Here is a 17,740-nt window from a genome sequence, read left to right as displayed (position 1 = left end):
CGCAGAGAAACTGAAGCCTCAAATGGTGTCTCATGTACATGTGGCTATGAATACTGTGGTGGATTGCCTGATGCCGAGAAGGGTATTCCCAGGCTCTTTTTTTTCTATGTAATTGTGCCAGTAAAACCTGTCTGCAGTGAGTGGCACCTCATGTCAGATAAAGAAGGCAGGATAAGGGAGGCTAGTATGGGTTGCCATTTCCTACTCCAGGGGATCTGCCTGACCCAGGGTTCGAACCCACATCTCTTATGTCTCCTGCATTGGCAGGTGGATTCTTTAGCATGGCACCATCTGGGAAGCCCAGTGTTCGGAGGCAGTTGCAGCCATGAGCGGTGGTCTTTTTTGATGTTTGAAGCACGCTTCCCCACTTGGTGCTCAGGGTGAGTTTTACCAGTGGAATTTTCCTAACCTTCCAGTGATTGGGTGAACCTGTAAAACCTGTATGTAAATCCTCTTATAAGGAATGGGAGCTGGTATTCAAATCCAAGTATTTGTTTAGAAAGGAATATGGATATTTACTCAGTAGTGACAGTGGTAGGGCAGAGAATATGGCAAGACACTGGCAAGGGCCAAATGGAATTGTGATTGCCTCTGAGTCTGCATTTCCTCATCTGTAAAACGGCAGTATTAGTAGGTCTCTGGGGAGGCTTGCATGAAATAATTTTGTAAAATGCTTAGAATAAATCATGTTGAAGGTGCTTAGTAAATCCTCTTATAGAATGAGGAGCATCTGTTATCTTTTCCTATCCTTGACTGATTCACATACACACTCATATTCATTTAATGAACACCTACTACGTGATTTATTCTAAATACTTGCCAAAATTATTTCATGTATGCCTCCCCAAGGCCCTAATAACACTGACATTTATCGATAAGAACAGGGAAACTCAGAGATAATCACAAACCCATTTAACCCTTGCTGGCATCTTCCCATATTCTCTGCTCTAACATGGTCACTGTTGATTAAATGTCCATATTTCTTTCTAAAAAATGCTTTTATTTTTATACTAGACCCTATTCCCTTCAGCCTATCTGAGACTATTACAATAACAATTCCTTTCTCTCCTACATCATCATATATCTCCTTCAGTGAATAAGTCCCATCACTGTTAAAAAAATAATTCTTGGCTTGTCACAAGCCAGGAACACAGTGTACCACTAGAAGCTGGAAGAGGCAAGGAAGGGTCCTCTCTTCTAACCTCCCAAGGGATCATAGTCCTGCTGACACGTGGATTTCAGATTTCTGGGCTCCAGAACTGTGAGAAAACAAATGTCTATGACGTTAACCCACCGGGTTCGCAGTACTTAGTTACAGTAGCCCTAAAAAAATTCACACACCTTCCCCATTACTTCCCGTGGATAAAGTCTAACTCCTTAGTTTAGCACAGAAGGTATTATTTAGTTGACTTTATCCTTGCCTGTATCTCTGGCTTTTTCTTCTGCCACATTCACTGCTCTCATCACTCTGAATCTGTCCTCCTGCATGCTGATCCTTCTCCCTGAAATGCCTTTCCTGCCTTTGTGGTAACTCTCGATCATTCATCTACGCTCAGTTCAGGTGTCATTTCCTCTAGCTCCATCCACCCTGCCTTACACAGTAGCTACCAGTCACACATGACTATTGAGCACTTGAAATGTGGCTTGTGAGATAGAAGAACTGAATTTTTCATTGCTGCTAATTTTAAAAACTGAAGCACAGGGGATTTTTGAAAAATATTGATTGCATGTTGAAATGATATTTCAGTTATTGGATTACACAAAATAGTATTAAAATTAATTTCTTGGTTTTTATTACCTTTCTTAACCTGGCTATTAGAATACTCAGAGTCGCTTATGTGGGGATCTGTTTTCTGTTGGACAGCCCTGTGTTTAGAGCTCTTCATTCCTACAGCATTTGGTACCCCTGCACATTTATACGAAGTTATAGTCTATGTATCAGCTCCTCCATTAGGAAGTCTTAGATGGTGGGTCTGTAACTCATCTTTGTATCCTCGTGGCTAGCCCAGTGCTTTGTAGAGAGGAAGTGCTCAAGAGGGCTTGGCAGAAAAAGTATAGGTGAGAAGCCCTTTGCCAGCACCTCCTTGGCATGCCTCTAGTAAAGCAGCCTTCCCCTGGATGGTCGTTATTGGCGTGGCGGTCCGCCAGGTGAGGTCAGGCTATAAGGAGGACAGTGGGCAGTCTTCTCTGACTTTGCATCCCTCTTGTCTTGGGACCCAGAGTGTGCTCAGTAGCAGTCTGAATGATGTGAATTTCTGATGGATGAGTGGTGACTAAATATCTTTCCTTTCCTCTGACTGCAGTCCGCCTGGCTGAAACGTAAGCTGCCTGTGTTTCCGGCTGGCCTCCGGGGATGAGGAGCAGCCCTTCAGTAACAGTCGTTTCCCCACTGATTTCTCTTGCGCTTGCTTTTGCCTTGGCACGTCTGCTCCCTCGTGGATTCTGAGCATGCACGGTGCTCTGGAAAGAGTCCTGCTGGTGCTCCCCAGCCCTGCAGTCTGCTCTCTTGGACTGAGTAGGTGGTGAGGGTGGAGGCTGTGTGTTGAGGAAGGAGTCTTCTCAGCTGAGTCGGCCAAAGCCAGCCACCTGTGCCTTAGTTTAATGCCCCTGCCAGGATGTTGTACATTAAACCTAACGAGATTATCTCAATTTATGAGTCAACTCAGCACTTAAGAGTGAAGATTGGCATCCATTCAGCAAATGTTGATCGGTGTGGCCACGGTCCAGGAATTCTCAGGGCACTGGGAGGGCGTGGGGGTCGCCAGGTGAATGAGCCGCCTTCCATGTCTGCAGGTTGTCTGAATTACTGGAGGAGCTGGGTTAGCGAGTCAGCGTGGCCGGTGCTGTGACAGAGAGAAGCCCAGGGCACTGGGAAGCCTGTGGGCAGGACACTCATCCGGGTCTAAGTATTGGAGTCAAGGGGTCACCCAAGTTTGCAATTGGATCCTGTCTCTTATTAGCAGTGTAATTTTTGTTTGTTTTAGGCCATGCTGTGTTGAATGGAATCCTAGTTCCAGGATTAGTGATTGAACTCAGATCTTTGACAGGAAAAGCACTGAGTCCTAACCACAGGACTGCCAGGGAATTCCCTAGCAGTGTAATGTTTAAAAGCATGTTTGAAATCTTAGTTCTCTTATCCAGAGTAACCAGTAATGTAATTCCCATCTGTAAGAGTGTATTGAGCATTACATGAGATAATTTGTACACAATGCTTACTATAGTGACTGCCCAGTATTCAGTAAATTGTCATTGCATTATCATTATTTTCTTAGTCGGGAAGTGCCTGTGACCCCTGCCTTCTGAGATGATGCCCCCATGTCTTTTTGCAACTAGCATATGTTAACAACCAAGGTCTTGTTGTTCACAAGAATAGTGCCAGGGGCTCAATGATATCCAACACCATCCCTTTTTGCAGCCACATTGGTTGAGTTGCTTTTCCCAAGTTGTCTTATAAGATTAAATCAAGCATCATTGTTTCCATGACTTCCCTTGCTTGGAATTTTCTTCTCCATCCACTTAAATCCTGTGTGCCTCTGAGTTTGCCTGAGGAAATCTCCCCCCACCGCTGTGGTCCACAGCAGCCTCCCTCTCCTGGGAGCCCCTGCGTCAGCACAGGGGCTATGCTGTATCCACAGCCTTGCAGGCTCTTTATCACAATTTCTCTAATCCTGTGAAGGGACTTTGTTTTATACATGATCCCTATTCCTACCATGCTTTGCAAAGACCAGGCAGTTAATACATAGTTGTTGCTTGTGTGAGAACCCTACACACCTTCTGCCCTGTTTGGCCCGGTATGAGCTGGAAATAGTCGTGGCTGTGTGTAACCCCACCGATAGTGGAGTAACCCAAAGGACACTTGGTACCAAAGGAGAAATCTGGAGGCAGGCAGTCCTGGTGTTTATTCCTTAGCTCCGTGATGTCAGTCTGTGGAGTTGACATCTCGAAATTCTTTTGCCTTATCATATTTCTCATGCTTACTGGATTTTTTCTGTAGTTCCTGAAGCTTTTTATGTATGTAGCGTGTCCAGAGGAGAAGGCAGGAGGGTACCTGCATATGTCTCTATCATACTCACACCCACAAGGGGTTGGGGAGAGAGGCAAAGATAGACACATATATACACGGAGAGGGGCTGGGGAAGGGTGGGGGGAGAGTGGGAAGGAGGACCCATTGAGGGGCATTCTCTTTTCTTTTCTGGGAGAGGAAAAAAGCTATCTCAGAAATTCCCTTATGTCTATTGGCAACAATGGAATCCATGGAACACTTAGCTGCAAGAGAGGCTGTAAACACAAGTTCCTGGCCTTTTCAGTTCCTGTGGTTCTATGGTGGGGGAAGCAGGGGTGCTGGCAGTGGCCATTCGTAGCTAAATGATTGTGTCTCCCATGTGTTCTTAAGCATGGAGGTGACATCAGTTAGTACTGCTGACATCATGACCCCCTGGGGAAATGCTCCTGGGAAGAAATGTCAGGCAGGAGAAACCAGTGAGCTTCTGGGAGTAGATCATGCAGCCAACTTCATTCTTTTACGGGAAGCCTGAGAGGCATTAAGACTAAATGAAATAAGATACAACTGAGGTTAGGGAATGCAAGATTTGAGGAGAGGGGCTGGTTCTGGGAAGAATAGGTGAAGGAACAGGATTGGTCTGAGTTTAGGAGCTTGGAGCATGTTCAGAAGCATTTCAAAGCAAGATGTCAAAGCAAGATTTTGGAGTGGGAGTTATCAGCAGTTTGGGGATGGTGGGTGAAATGGTCCCTTGACTTTTACCTTTGTTTTCACAAAAACAGACCCTGAGACAAGGATGTGGATACAAATAGTTTCTTTGAGAGTTGACAGCAGGAAGAGTGGGAAAGAAGTGAGAGGGGCAGAGGAGAAAGCTAAAAAGGGTGTATTCCCATAGGTATATTCACTATGGGCAGTTGAAACCCAATCCTACTATGGCCCCTCCAAGAGTTTGTGTAGAACAGGCCCCGGAATGGTTTCATCTGTGAAGTGAGGAAACTGAAATATTTATCCACCAATTTCTCTGTCTCATTGTTGGGAGCCAGTTCGGCAGGCATTGCCTCCTTGTCACTTTTGGCCTGTCTTGTCATGTGGGGCAGGGCATGGCTCTGCAGCCAGGGAATTCCTTCTGGCAGCCAGTCACAGGATGGCACTGGCAAGTATGAGAATTGATCTCAAGTGGGATCTGGGAGGGGCTGAGATAATTTGAGCTGGGCACCAACAGCTTCTGCTGTAGGTAGCCTCCTACTTGAAGGGGGAAGAACAGACCTGCTGGCTCCAGGAGAGTTCTGGTGATCCAGGAGGACATCGGAGAGGAGGTGCCATAACCTGTTGCGGGCACAGAACAAGCATTTTGCCGCCCCCTGGGGGTGGAGGGAGGTACAGCCAGCTCCCGTCTCCAGAAAGACACTCGGATCGTATGGTACCGTCTAGAGACCCGTCTCAGTTCGGTTCAGTTGCTCAGTCACGTCCAACTCTTTGCGACCCGATGGACTGCAGCACGGACCCTATGGACTCCCTGTCCATCACCAACTCCTGGAGTTTACTCAAACTCGTGTCCATTGAGAGACAGGTGTGGGTACATGTAGAAGAGCTGGGTGAACTTGGAATGGGGCTAGAGTTGCAACATTCTCCTTGAAAGCTAGACATCCATAACTTTGTCTTAAGAATGGTGTCGGGCACTTTCACATTGCTGGCTTGCCTAAAGCGCCTCTTAGTGAACCGAGCAAGTCCAGAATACTGCTTAGGACGTGATTTATGAGGTCAGGGTGGGCAAAAACCCAGAATTGGGTCAGCCTCCTATGGCATTAACTGGTGTGAAAGGATAAGAGCAGGGATCAGACATTCTTCTCAGAACTGAAACTTGAAACACCCATTTTAAGTCAGTTTCTGCCAGGATTAAAGCTGGGATGGAAGGAAAGGCCTAATAATCTATCTATTCATTATCCGATAAATGTCTACCCTCCATTTTTAGAGAAACAGTGGGTCTCTGCTGCTTATAATGAAAGAGAAAATCTAAAAAAATATATATGGATTCATCTTCTACTTAAAGAGTTGATCAAGGAATATTTTGATTGCTTTACCTTAAAATATATGGACACATTTTCAACCAGAGGGATAAAAAGAATCAATTGATTTGGGTAAGTGGTATTATAAACTGGAAAGAATTTTCTTTCTTCCCCCTTTCTCTAGACCTGGGGATACTCAAGATTCATTTGTTCTCTTATTGAATGCTTAGAAACCACTACTTTCATCCACTTCTCCTCTGTTTTTAATCTCCACAGGTCTCAAGACTGTATTTTGTGCAAACCCTTTTAGGTTGATATTTCTTGACTTTTTTTCAGAGTAGTCTTGATCTCAAGTATTCTGCCCTGTTGTTTCCATATAGTCAATGCTCTCAGTGTCCCAGAAATGCCAATTTATTTTGTCATTTAAACTACATCGCTCAGAGAGCCTAATTCCCAGAAGTGGAAAAAGTTCTTTGTTAGACTTTGTGTCCTGATTTTTGGTTTGGAAAATAAGGTCATCATAGTCTTATTCCACTATTCTTTCAGGTCAGGCCTTAACACCTGCAAGTTGTCACTACTTCTGCCTGAGCAAGTACAAGCCATGCAGGCCTCATCATTGGCGGACCTTATTATATGGAATAAGACATATGTTAAAATGTATTTTTTCATGCCTCCTTTAAGATACTTATTTCTGGAGGTCAGCACACCCTATGGAGTCTTCGCTGAAGGAGAATATGGATGTGAACCTCAATCCCATGGAGCCAATCAGTCTCCTGATTGGATGGGAGGAAGAAGCTGAGTTAGGAACAATATACCATTCTAAGGACAGACACACATAATTTTACCTCTTAAAAACTTTTGTGTTACTTTCTGTGGTCCTCGGATATAGGACAATTATTCTTATTAACTAAATGGTTAGGGGGAAAAGGTGGAGAAGGAAATGGCAACCCACTCCAGTATTCTTGCCTAGAGAATCCTGGACGGAGGAGCCTGTGGGCTGCCGTCTATAGGGTCACACAGAGTTGGACACAACTGAACGACTTAGCAACAGCAACAGCGGGGGACAAAAGTACTTTATTATGACTGCTGTGGGCCTGTGACTTTCACTGTACCTGTTGAAATGTCTTGTGTTAATTGACTCTCTCCCTGACAAGACTCCAAGTTTCATGAAGGCATTGTTGAGCTTGTTTGGTTTATGGTCCTCCTACATATCAGTACTGGTGCTGGTTCATGGTGGGTGCTCAATGCAGATGCAAAAGGCATGCATGAATGTGTCCTTAGAGGATTAGTACTTCCAGGAGTGCCCTCTCTGGGAATAACTGTTGGGTAGTACTCAGTAGACCCTTGGATTTTTTTGGTCTTTGTTGTTTTTGAAGGACTGCTGACAGATGATGGCTGATGAAACAGAAGTTTTGGTCACAGTCAACATGTAGCCTTGATTTTCTTTTAAAATTTCCTATGCCAGCAATCAAGGTAAATGTTTACTTGTGGGCTGAAATTGGTGATCTAAAAGAATAGTAAGTAAATTAGCTTATCAATTAGGATCCTCAGATTTTTATAGCCATTCAAAACAATTGTGTGTTTGCCTTTTTATCTTACCAATTAGTATCCTGAATGCTTGTTTACAAACAATAATGTATATGTGGGCTCCACAGTTATTTTGCTTTGGTCTGTCTCATCTCAGCCTTTAAAGATGGGGCTGGTAATGACTCCATTTCCACTTAGATGGCTCACAGAATGCTGAAATGATCTGAAACTAATCATCCAGAAGATTCCGCATTATATGAAGATGACTATACTAACAATAGCTATTTTATTGAGAGATAAATATATGCTGACACCATTATCAACTTTAACATGTAATAACAAATTTAATCCTTGTACAACCTATATTGTAGATGAGGAAAATGAGGCATGAGATGTTTAACTTGCCCAAAGTCACATAGAGAAGTAGTAGGTAGAGGAGTAGAGATTCAGGTGCTACAGAAATCTAGGCAGGTGCGATGAGTGAGAAGAATTGATTGTGTTACATTTCCAGGTAAGGGAACCAGAGGTTTGGGGTTTTGCGAGTTATCATTGAAAAAAAATTTACTTGTTATAAGATGCAGGAAAAGAGGACGTCAAGGCTGTATATTGTCACTCTGCTTATTTAACTTCTATGCAGAGTACATCATGAAAAATGCCAGGCTGGATGAAGCACAAGCTGGAATCAAAATGGCCAGGAGAAATACCAATAACCTGAGATAGGTAGATGACACCACCCTTATGTCAGAAAGCAAAGAACTAAGCCTCTTGATGAAAGTGAAAGAGGAGACTGAAAAAGTTGGCTTAAAGCTCAACATTCAGAAAACTAAGATCATGGCATCCAGTCCCATCACTTTATGGCAAATAGATGGGGAAACAGTGGAAACGGTGACAGATTTTATTTTCTTGATCTCCAAAATCACTGCAGATGGTGACTGCAGCCATGAAATTAAAAGACGCTTGCTCCTTGGAAGAAAAGCTATAACCAACCTAGATGGCATATTGAAAAGCAGATACATTATGTTGCCAACAAAGGTCTGTCTAGTCAAAGCTAAGGTTTTTCCAATGGTCATGTATGGATGTGAGAGTTGGACTATAAAGAAAGCTGACTGCTGAAGAATTGATGCTTTAGAACTGTGGTGTTGGAGAAGACTCTTGAGAGTCCCTTGGACTGCAAGCAGATCCAACCAATCAATCATAAAAGAAATCAGTCCCAAATATTCATTGGAAGGACTGGTGCTGAAGCTGAAACTCCGATACTTTGACCACTTGATGCAAAGAATCAACTCACTGGAAAAGACCCTGATGCTGGGAAAGATTGAAGGTGGAAGGAAAAGGGGACGGCAGAGGATAAGATGGTTGGATAGCATCATTGATGCGATGGACATGAGTTTGAATAGGCTCTGGGAGTTGGTGATGGACAGGGAAGTCTGGCGTGCTGCAGTCCATGCGGTCTCAAAGAGGTGGATACGACTGAGCGACTGAACTGAACTGAGCTGAACATGCAAGGTGCTACAAGTTATCTGAACTTGAAGATGGTGGTTTATGGGATTTTCATGATTTGTTTTTGAAATTAGGTTGATAATTAAAAGCTTGATGGCCTTGGGAGAGAAAAGAGAAGAAAGTCACATCAAATTCAGCCCAGTGTGAATATGATGAAAACAGGAAGCACTGGCAATGATAGCTCCTTCAAGTCCTTCTCCTCTCTGTACAGTTATTTTCTTCCCCAGGTTCTGTCACTTCTCTAAAGACACTAGATTGGAGTCCAGCTTACCTAATAAGGACAGGTGGATTTGTTCACAAGCTCAAAACTCTGGTTAGTGCCACCTCAGTACTGATGCAGGCATCACACCTCCACCAGTGATTGTGCATGCATGCTCAGTCACTTGGCTGTGTCTGACTCTTTGAGACCCCGTGGACTGTAGCCTGCCAGGCTCCTCTGTCCATGGAATTTTCCAGGCAAGAATACTGGAGAGGGTTGCCATTTCCTACTCTAGGTGATCTTTCCCACCCAGGGATCAAACCTGCATCTCCTGTGTCTCCTGTATTGGCAAGCGGATTCTTTACTACTGAGCCACCTAGGAAGCCCCATCAGTGATTCCAAATTGTTTTTAATGTGCTCCCACTTTAGCTTTTTCCAGACTATGACTTAGAATATTCAGTTCAGTTTGGTCGCTCAGTCATGTCTGACTCTCTGTGACCCAATGGACTGCCGCATGCCAGGCTTCCCTGTCCATCACCAACTCCTGGAGCCTACTCAAACTCATGTCCATCACATCGGTGATGCCATCCAACCATCTCACCCTCTGTCACCCCCTTTTCCTCCCACCTTTAATCTTTCCGAGCAATCACTAGTTTAAAGAAATGTGAGTGGGTGTTGGGTTCAGAAAAGGGTTGCCTTGGTCAAATAAATTTGGAGCAATTAGGTCTAACAAAAGTAAATTCATTTTAGAACATAATGTTTAGGGTTCCATAATATTTTGTGATGGTCCCTAAGTGATATAAACTAGGTAGAATTTCTCAAACTTATTAATGGCCTTTATTTTTCCCCTAGAGAAGCTTATTAGACAGTAACCCAGAGAACAGACACAGTTTTGGAGATGTTATTTCCATGCTGAGGAAATAAATATATTTTTTGTAGATAAATCCTATCTAAACTATATATGTTGTGTACGAGAGAACTCAGATAACTCATAAGGTAATGTGATCTACTGTAAAGAGATGAAAATCCAAAAATTTTAGAAATTTATTTGTGTCTCTAATTCTAATTAGGTGTTCAATAATAGTTAGAAATATTGACATTCTATATCTTAGTTTTTCTATTTAAAAATGATTAATGGAACAGGGAAATGGGAGGACAGTGGGGAGGGAGATGGGAGGGACAGGGAAAAGGTACTTGAGGAAGACAAAAGGAAAAATGGTATCAGGTAGCTAATGATCACTGTTGTTTCCAGTTTGTTCATTCACTTGTTTACTCATCCATGCATTCAGCAATTTTTTTTGTGTGTGCTTGTTGTGTGCTGGAGTTTAACAGATGAATAAAACAAATAAGTTTCCTGCCCTCTTGGACCTCTTAATCTGGGGGCAAAAGTGAAAGCCACTCAGTCATGTCTGACTCTTTGCAACCCATGGACTATACAGTCCTTGGAATTCTCCAGGCCAGAATACTGGAGTGGGTAGCCAGTCCCTTCTCCAGGGGATCATCCCGACCCAGGGATTGAACCCAGGTCTCCCGCCTTGCAGGCCGATTCTTCACTGTCTGAGCCACCATGGAAGCCACCAGGGAATCTGGGGGATAGATTCCCCCGAAATAGAAAATAAAGAAGGAAACAAGGTGAGAAATCAATGACGACAAGCGGTGAAAAATGAAAAGAATGAACTGGGAGTGGGGAAAAATGATGTAGGGTACCTGAATTGATTCTGGTGTTTCATGACGTGCGGAGATATTCTCCAGAGACCCAGATGGGAGCAGGTTTCCCACTGGTCTCTGTGATCAGAGGAATTATTTTTCCCATCCTCACATAAGCCTTCGTGGGACTTCTCATGCCTTTAAAACAATCCCACATTTCATTGCTGAATCATAAAAGGAAAATGAGAAAGCTATGATTATAATATATTTCTGATAACTTCCTGCCCAGATGTGCCTTGAAATATTTCCAACTCCAATAAATATTCTCCTGTAGTTGGAATAGAGAAAGGTCCCTGTGTTGGGTGCCAAGAAATTTGTATTTCAGCTCTGCTACTAACACACATGGAGCAATCTGGGCAATTCACTCACCCTTTCTTGGCTTTTTGTTGTTGTTATGAAGGAATAGGATATATTGTCCCAAGCACCTTCCAGCTCTTAAACATCCATCCTGGGTTCCTGAGGCCCTTAGTCTTGCTTCACTCTTGTCTTCAGCATTTCCAACCCAGCGTGAATGCTGCATCTTACTCTCCTGACCCATCACTTGTGATTTAGCTCATCCCAGAGAGTTTACAACCTTCAGGGAAAACATCAACTGTCAGGCTTCTGGATCATACAAATAGAAACACTAAGAGGTCACCCCCCTGCCCCATGCCAGCGCCTTGATGTCTGTGAAAGGCTAATTTAATCCTGGAAAGTTTAGGGAACTTCAGAATCAGAGGTGTACACTTACTCACTGCCATGGGTCGGGCAACTCAAGTTAATATCCAGACTAATTGAACACATGAATCAGAGGAAATGATTTGTTCTGAACATGTGTGTGCTTTGAAAAAAAAAAAAAGAGGGAATAATGAAAAACTAACACAAGACAAATTGAGCTGTAGAAATTTTGTAAATGAGAATTTCTGCCCAGAAAAAGAGTGAGAAATGTATCAAGGAGCCTTGAAGATCCCTAGCCGAGCTTCACATTTTTTTCTGACTGAGCTCTTTTTCTTTCCAAGTATTGTTCAGTATCATAAATAAAGTTGTCTCTGCTGGAAAGCTTCTGAAGGCCTAGAGAGGAAAGAAGAGCTGCCGGGTATACCCAGTCAGAATGAGAAGGTGAGGCTCTCCTAGGAATTCTTAATTTTAGACACTGGTGTGTGTGTGTGTGTGTGTGTGTTAAACTCCTGTGTGAACTGCTTTGCCTGTCTATACACACCTGGAAGGGCATCTGAGGCCGCTAGCTCAGTTTTCCTGGTTGGTTAGTGTTGTTCTTTGTCTTTGATAGAGAAGGTGTGGTGGATGTGGAGATGCACCCATATCCTCTTTCAAAGAGGGACTTCCTGTCCTAGCGATTGGGAGTGATATCTCCAGTATCCTTCAGCTGTCAGCACGGTGGTGCCTTGGCTGCAGAGGTAACCAAGGTCAAGTTCAGCCCCCCTACTCAGGGTGGCCCATGTCCAGTGACTCCAGGACACAGGGTGTGATGTCCTGGCTCTCTCAGCTCAAATCGGGACGCCACTGCAGGCCCTTCTGGCTCTTTAGCACTCGGAGGGCCAGGAATGCGTGTAGAGATGGCCTCGCAGCACGACTTCCAGCTTCCATCCTCACCTTTTCACAGGTGATGATCTCATGGGCATTCTTTAATAAACATCTGCAATCTGCAGCTTAGAGCCCCTCCCTGGGAAGACTGCCGGTGAATGTTTGTTGAATGAATGAATAAATGTAAGAATCATTTCCCCCCAGTCCTAGTGCCATCACCTTGAGTGAAGGAGGAGGAGTCTCAGAGGATTAGCCTCTGACCTAATGTCTCTGGACACTGCCTGGTTCTTACTGCTTCCAGGAATGATAAAATATCAGAAATTGAAAGTGCAGACAAGATGAAGAAGCTAGAGATGTGGAGCGATTTGCTTAAGGTCTCTCAGTCTTCTCAAGTCCAACCTGTTTGGCTCTCCTTGTCCTTTATTATCAGAGTCAGTAAGTGAAGGAAGGGACTTGCTCATCAGATGGCTTTGCAGTTCCCTTTCAATCTTAAAATTCCATGATTCTTGTCAATCCTTCACTCTTTGTCATGCATTCAACAAATATTTATTGGGACTCTAGGCACTACCTTAGGCACTGGGGATACTAATATATTGTTGAACAAAACAGATACAACCCCTGGCCTCATGGAGCTTACATTCTAATGGAGGGGGGTGCAGTGTGGAGCATGGAAAGCATGAAGCTCATATCGGCTGGACAGTGCACTATGGAAGTCAGTGGTGTGTGCAGGGGGAATGGGGTTCTGGGAGAATAGGGGGTTTTAATTCTATAACATTGGGTGTCTGCAAGCCTTAGAAAATCTCAAGAAGGTGACCCAGATCAGCCTTAGACATATTCCAGACCAGTTCAGTTCAGTTCAGTCGCTCAATCGTGTCCGACTCTCTGTGACCCCATGAACTGCAGCACGCCAGGCCTCCCTGTCCATCACCAACTCCCAGAGTCCACCCAAACCCATGTCCATTGAGTCGGTGATGCCATCCAGCCATCTCATCCTCTGTCATCCCCTTCTCCTCCTGCCCTCAATCTTTCCCAGCATCAGAGTCTTTTCAAATGAGTCAGGTCTTTGCATCAGGTGGCCAAAGTATTGGAGTTTCAGCTTCAACATCAGTCCTTCCAATGAACACCCAGGACTGACCTTCTTTATGATGGACTGGTTGGATCTCCTTGCAGTCCAAGGGACTCTCAAGAGTCTTCTCCAACACCAACTTTCGTGTTGGTCATCTGGTGATATCCATGTGTAGAATCTTGTCTTGTGTTGTTGGAAGAGGGTTTGCTATGACCAGTGTGTTCTCTTGGCAAAACTCTATTAGCCTTTGCCCTGCTTCATTCTGTACTCCAAGGTCAAATTTGCCTGTTACTCCAGGTGTTTCTTGACTTCCTACTTTTGCATTTCAGTCCTTTATAGTGAAAAGGACATCTTTTGGAGTGTTAGTTCTAAAAGGTCTTGTAGGTCTTCATAGTACTGTTCAACTTCAGCTTCTTCAGTGTTACTGGTCAGGCATAGACTTGGATTACCATGATATTGAATGGTTTTCCTTGGAAATGAACAGAGATCATTCTGTCATTTTTGAGATGGCATCCAAGTACTGCATTTCAGACTCTTTTGTTGACTATGATGGCTACTCCATTTCTTCTAAGGGATTCCTGCCCACAGTAGTAGATATAATGGCCATCTGAGTTAAATTCACCCATTCCAGTCCATTTTAGTTTGCTGACTCCTAGAATGTCGATGTTCACTCTTGCCATCTCCTGTTTGACCACTTCCAATTTGCCTTGATTCATGGACCTGACATTCCAGGTTCCTATGCAATATTGCTCTTTACAGCATTGGACCTTGCTTCTATCATAGTCACATCCACAACTGGGTTTTGTTTTTGCTTTGGTTTCATCCCTTCATTCTTTCTGGAGTTATTTCTTCACTGATCTCCAGTAGCATATTGGGCACCTACCATCCTGGGGAGTTAATCTTTCAGTGTCCTATCTTTTTGCCTTTTCATACTGTTCATGGGGTTCTCAAGGCAAGAATACTGAAGTGGTTTGCCATTCCCTTCTCCAGTGGACCACATTCCGTCAGACCTCTCCACCATGACCTGGCCATCTTGGGTGGCCCCACACGGCATGGCTTAGTTTCATTGAGTTAGACAAGACTGTGGTCCTGTGATCAGATTGGCTAGTTTTCTGTGATTGTGGTTTCAGTCTGTCTGCCCTCTGATGCCCTCTCTCAGAGCCTATCATCTTACTTGGGCTTCTCATACCTTAGACGTGGGTTATCTCTTCACGGCTGCTCCAGCAAAGCACAGTCACTGCTCCTTATCTTGGACGAGGGGTATCTCCTCATGGCTGCTGTTCCTGACCTTGGACGTGGGTTATTGCCCCTCGGACGCTCCTGTGCCGCACTACTGCCTATTCTAGGCCAGAGAGAAGTAAAAATCCCACTTATCATACCTCCCTGCCTGCCTTGTGTGACCTTTGCTATTCCCCTGAAAGGTGATCACTGCTACCTGGGGGCCGATCCTGCTTGGCTGGGGGCTGTCTCCAGAGCTGAAGTGAACTGAGGATGAGCTATTGATTTCTAGGGAAAACATCTCCATAGGCTAATCTGGTGTCAAGGTGATTTATACTTTTCACCAACAGATAAAAGTTCAAGAATCCCAGGGAATCCAGTCACCTTAATGCCATGAAAGTTGTAAATACCCTTTAAAGACATAGACTGTTGGTATTAAAATATCAGCCAAGTGACTATAAAGGCTGTGGAAATTTACCACTTCCCTTGAGAAGTGACTGCTCACAGTCTATGAAGCCTCAGCGGCTGCAGCTCCCACTCAAATTATCCATCCTCTCCCAGGGTTCTCGGTAGAACCTTTGCTCATCTTGAAGGCAGGGCAGCCCCAAAAGAAATCATCCCTTTGCAGGGGGAGGAGGATTTTGTCCATGGTACCTTCATTAATTTCTATTATTTGCTCCTGAATTCATTTTCTCTTATGAAGAAGCCATTACTGCAGTGTCAAGATTCGTTTGTTTCAGCCATTTTCCTGATTATGTTAATTCTGTGTATTATTAAGATCAGTTTCTTCTAACAGTTTCACTGGGTCTCATGACTGGACATTTTCCAGGAAAAACTCACGAAAGCAACCACACGGGCCCATGTGACACAACATACCAGCTCCTGGGCTTGTAACATCTGTTGTTTTATGGCCTATAGATGGCCTAGTTATCCCAGATGATGGAAAACAATCTAGGAATATGCATCCTTCTAAGAGTAGAACTGCATCTCTTTCATTTTTAAAACCCTTGTGTCTAGACATGTGCTCAAGGTTTGTGATGAATTATTTAAAAATGAGCCCACCAAGCTCCTCTGTCCATGGGATTCTCCAGGCAAGAATACTGGAATGGGTAGCCATTCCCTTCTCCAGGGGATCTTCCCGATCCAGAGATTGAACCCAGGTCTCCTGAATTGCAAGAGGATTCTTTACAGCCTGAGCAACCAGGGAAGCCCCCAAATAGTATACACATGTGGAAATCTATGCATTTGGGGTTTAGGCATGTGTGGGAATCTGTGGTCTGGAACTGGTGAGGGGGATTAGGAGAGTGGAACCTGAGCACAGATGATGGAGTTCTGTTTGCATGAGGAGCATCCAGGGTGAGATCTTATGTTAAGGGGAGAAATACCTATGCATGATGGGATTGGCCCATTCGCACGGTCGTGGTCATCTGTCCCTGTGGGGGTGTGGTTGTGAGCAGAATGCGGTGCTAATCCTTTAGGTCAACACTCAGCTCAGGCCCAAGGACTTGTAGCTGAGTTGGAGGGAGAGAGAGGAAAACCTGCAAGAGGTTTCATTTGCAATTTCTCATTTTACGTGACACTCAACTGCAGGGTCCTGGCAGCGCTGATTTCCCCACTTTCCTGTACTATAGACCCCTTCTCGTTGGGCTGTTCCACAGTGTAAGTGACGCTGTCAGTTGAGGGACTATAGTACCTTAGGGGAGACAGAAACAGAGGTGGGTTGGCAGTGTGCCTGGAAAAAGCCATGTGGTCCTGACTGGGTTAGCAGGTCTATGCATAAATGAACCCACGGAAATGCTCATGGGGTTTGGAGGTCTTCGTCAGAGGCTGAGGTTCTTGAATGACTGGCCATTATCAAGGACAAGGATGGAAATTTTTATTATTGCTGTTAATGTAATGTCACTTAAACTCACCAGTTGTGGAAGTATATGTATGTACGTGTGTGTGTGTGTGTGTGTGTGTGCGTGTGTGTATTATTATTCAAACTCAAGGATATGCAGTTGGCACTCAGTATATCCTTGAGGGTTGGATGCTCTCAGCTCCTCTGGTGCTTATTTGAAATACAGTTGGGGCAGTATGTCTGGGTGACTTTCCAGTTGGTTTCCCAGAAGGAAGAAAACAGCTCAGAACACTTGTTAGTCTAAAGGTTTGAATGCACTAGAGGCAAGATCATTAAGGATCTCCAGGCGAGCACAGAGAAGAGTAATCGAGAGAAGCCAAGTGAAAAAGGATGTGGGAAGAGAGGGAAGGGAAGGGTCATAACTCAGAGACGTTGGCTGGGCCTTGTTTAGATGACAGAAGGCCTGAGTCAATAACTAGAAAGGATGGGATGAGTTGTAGTCAGAGGAAATATCACGTGGACATCTGTCAGGATGTCCAGAATGAGTGATTTATTAAACTGGGGGCACAGAAAGTAAGCCATCTAACGTGTTAAGGATGAACAGTCTCCTAATGGTCATCAGAAACCAGCAGACTGAGGGTCTAGTTAAGAAAACACCTTTGTCAGTCTCTGTTGCTTCTATTGGTCTCCCCTGGTGGCTCAGTGGTAAATGAATCTGCTTGTAATGCAGGAGACCTGGGTCTGATCCTTAGGTCAGGAAGATCCCCTGGAGAAAGGGATGGCTACCTAGTTGACTATTCTTGCCTGGAGAGTTCTGTGGACAGAAGAGTCTGGGGAGCTACAGAGCATGGGGTCGCAAAGAGTCAGACATGTTGCTTCTATCACTGATAAAGTCAGAGCAAGGCTGAGTCCTGGGAGGCAGAACTGATACCACGAGGAATAGACCTCTGTCCTGCTCTGCAGTGATGTCCAGAGTTGTGCAATTTAGAAGATTGAAGGGAAATGGAACCAGATCAATATTCTTAGGGCTTAGAGGTGGCTGGGTAGTGGTGGTCTGGATCCAGAGGCCTCCTCTGGGCTTCCCTTCTGCTCATCAAGAAGAGCTTAGAGCTCAGGGGAGTGTGGCAGATTTCTGCTCACTCCTTCAACCAGAAGT

This window comes from Muntiacus reevesi, chromosome 9 (assembly GCF_963930625.1).
Source record: "Muntiacus reevesi chromosome 9, mMunRee1.1, whole genome shotgun sequence".
In the NCBI taxonomy this organism is placed as follows: domain Eukaryota; kingdom Metazoa; phylum Chordata; class Mammalia; order Artiodactyla; family Cervidae; genus Muntiacus; species Muntiacus reevesi.
This window is presented reverse-complemented; position numbering follows the sequence as displayed.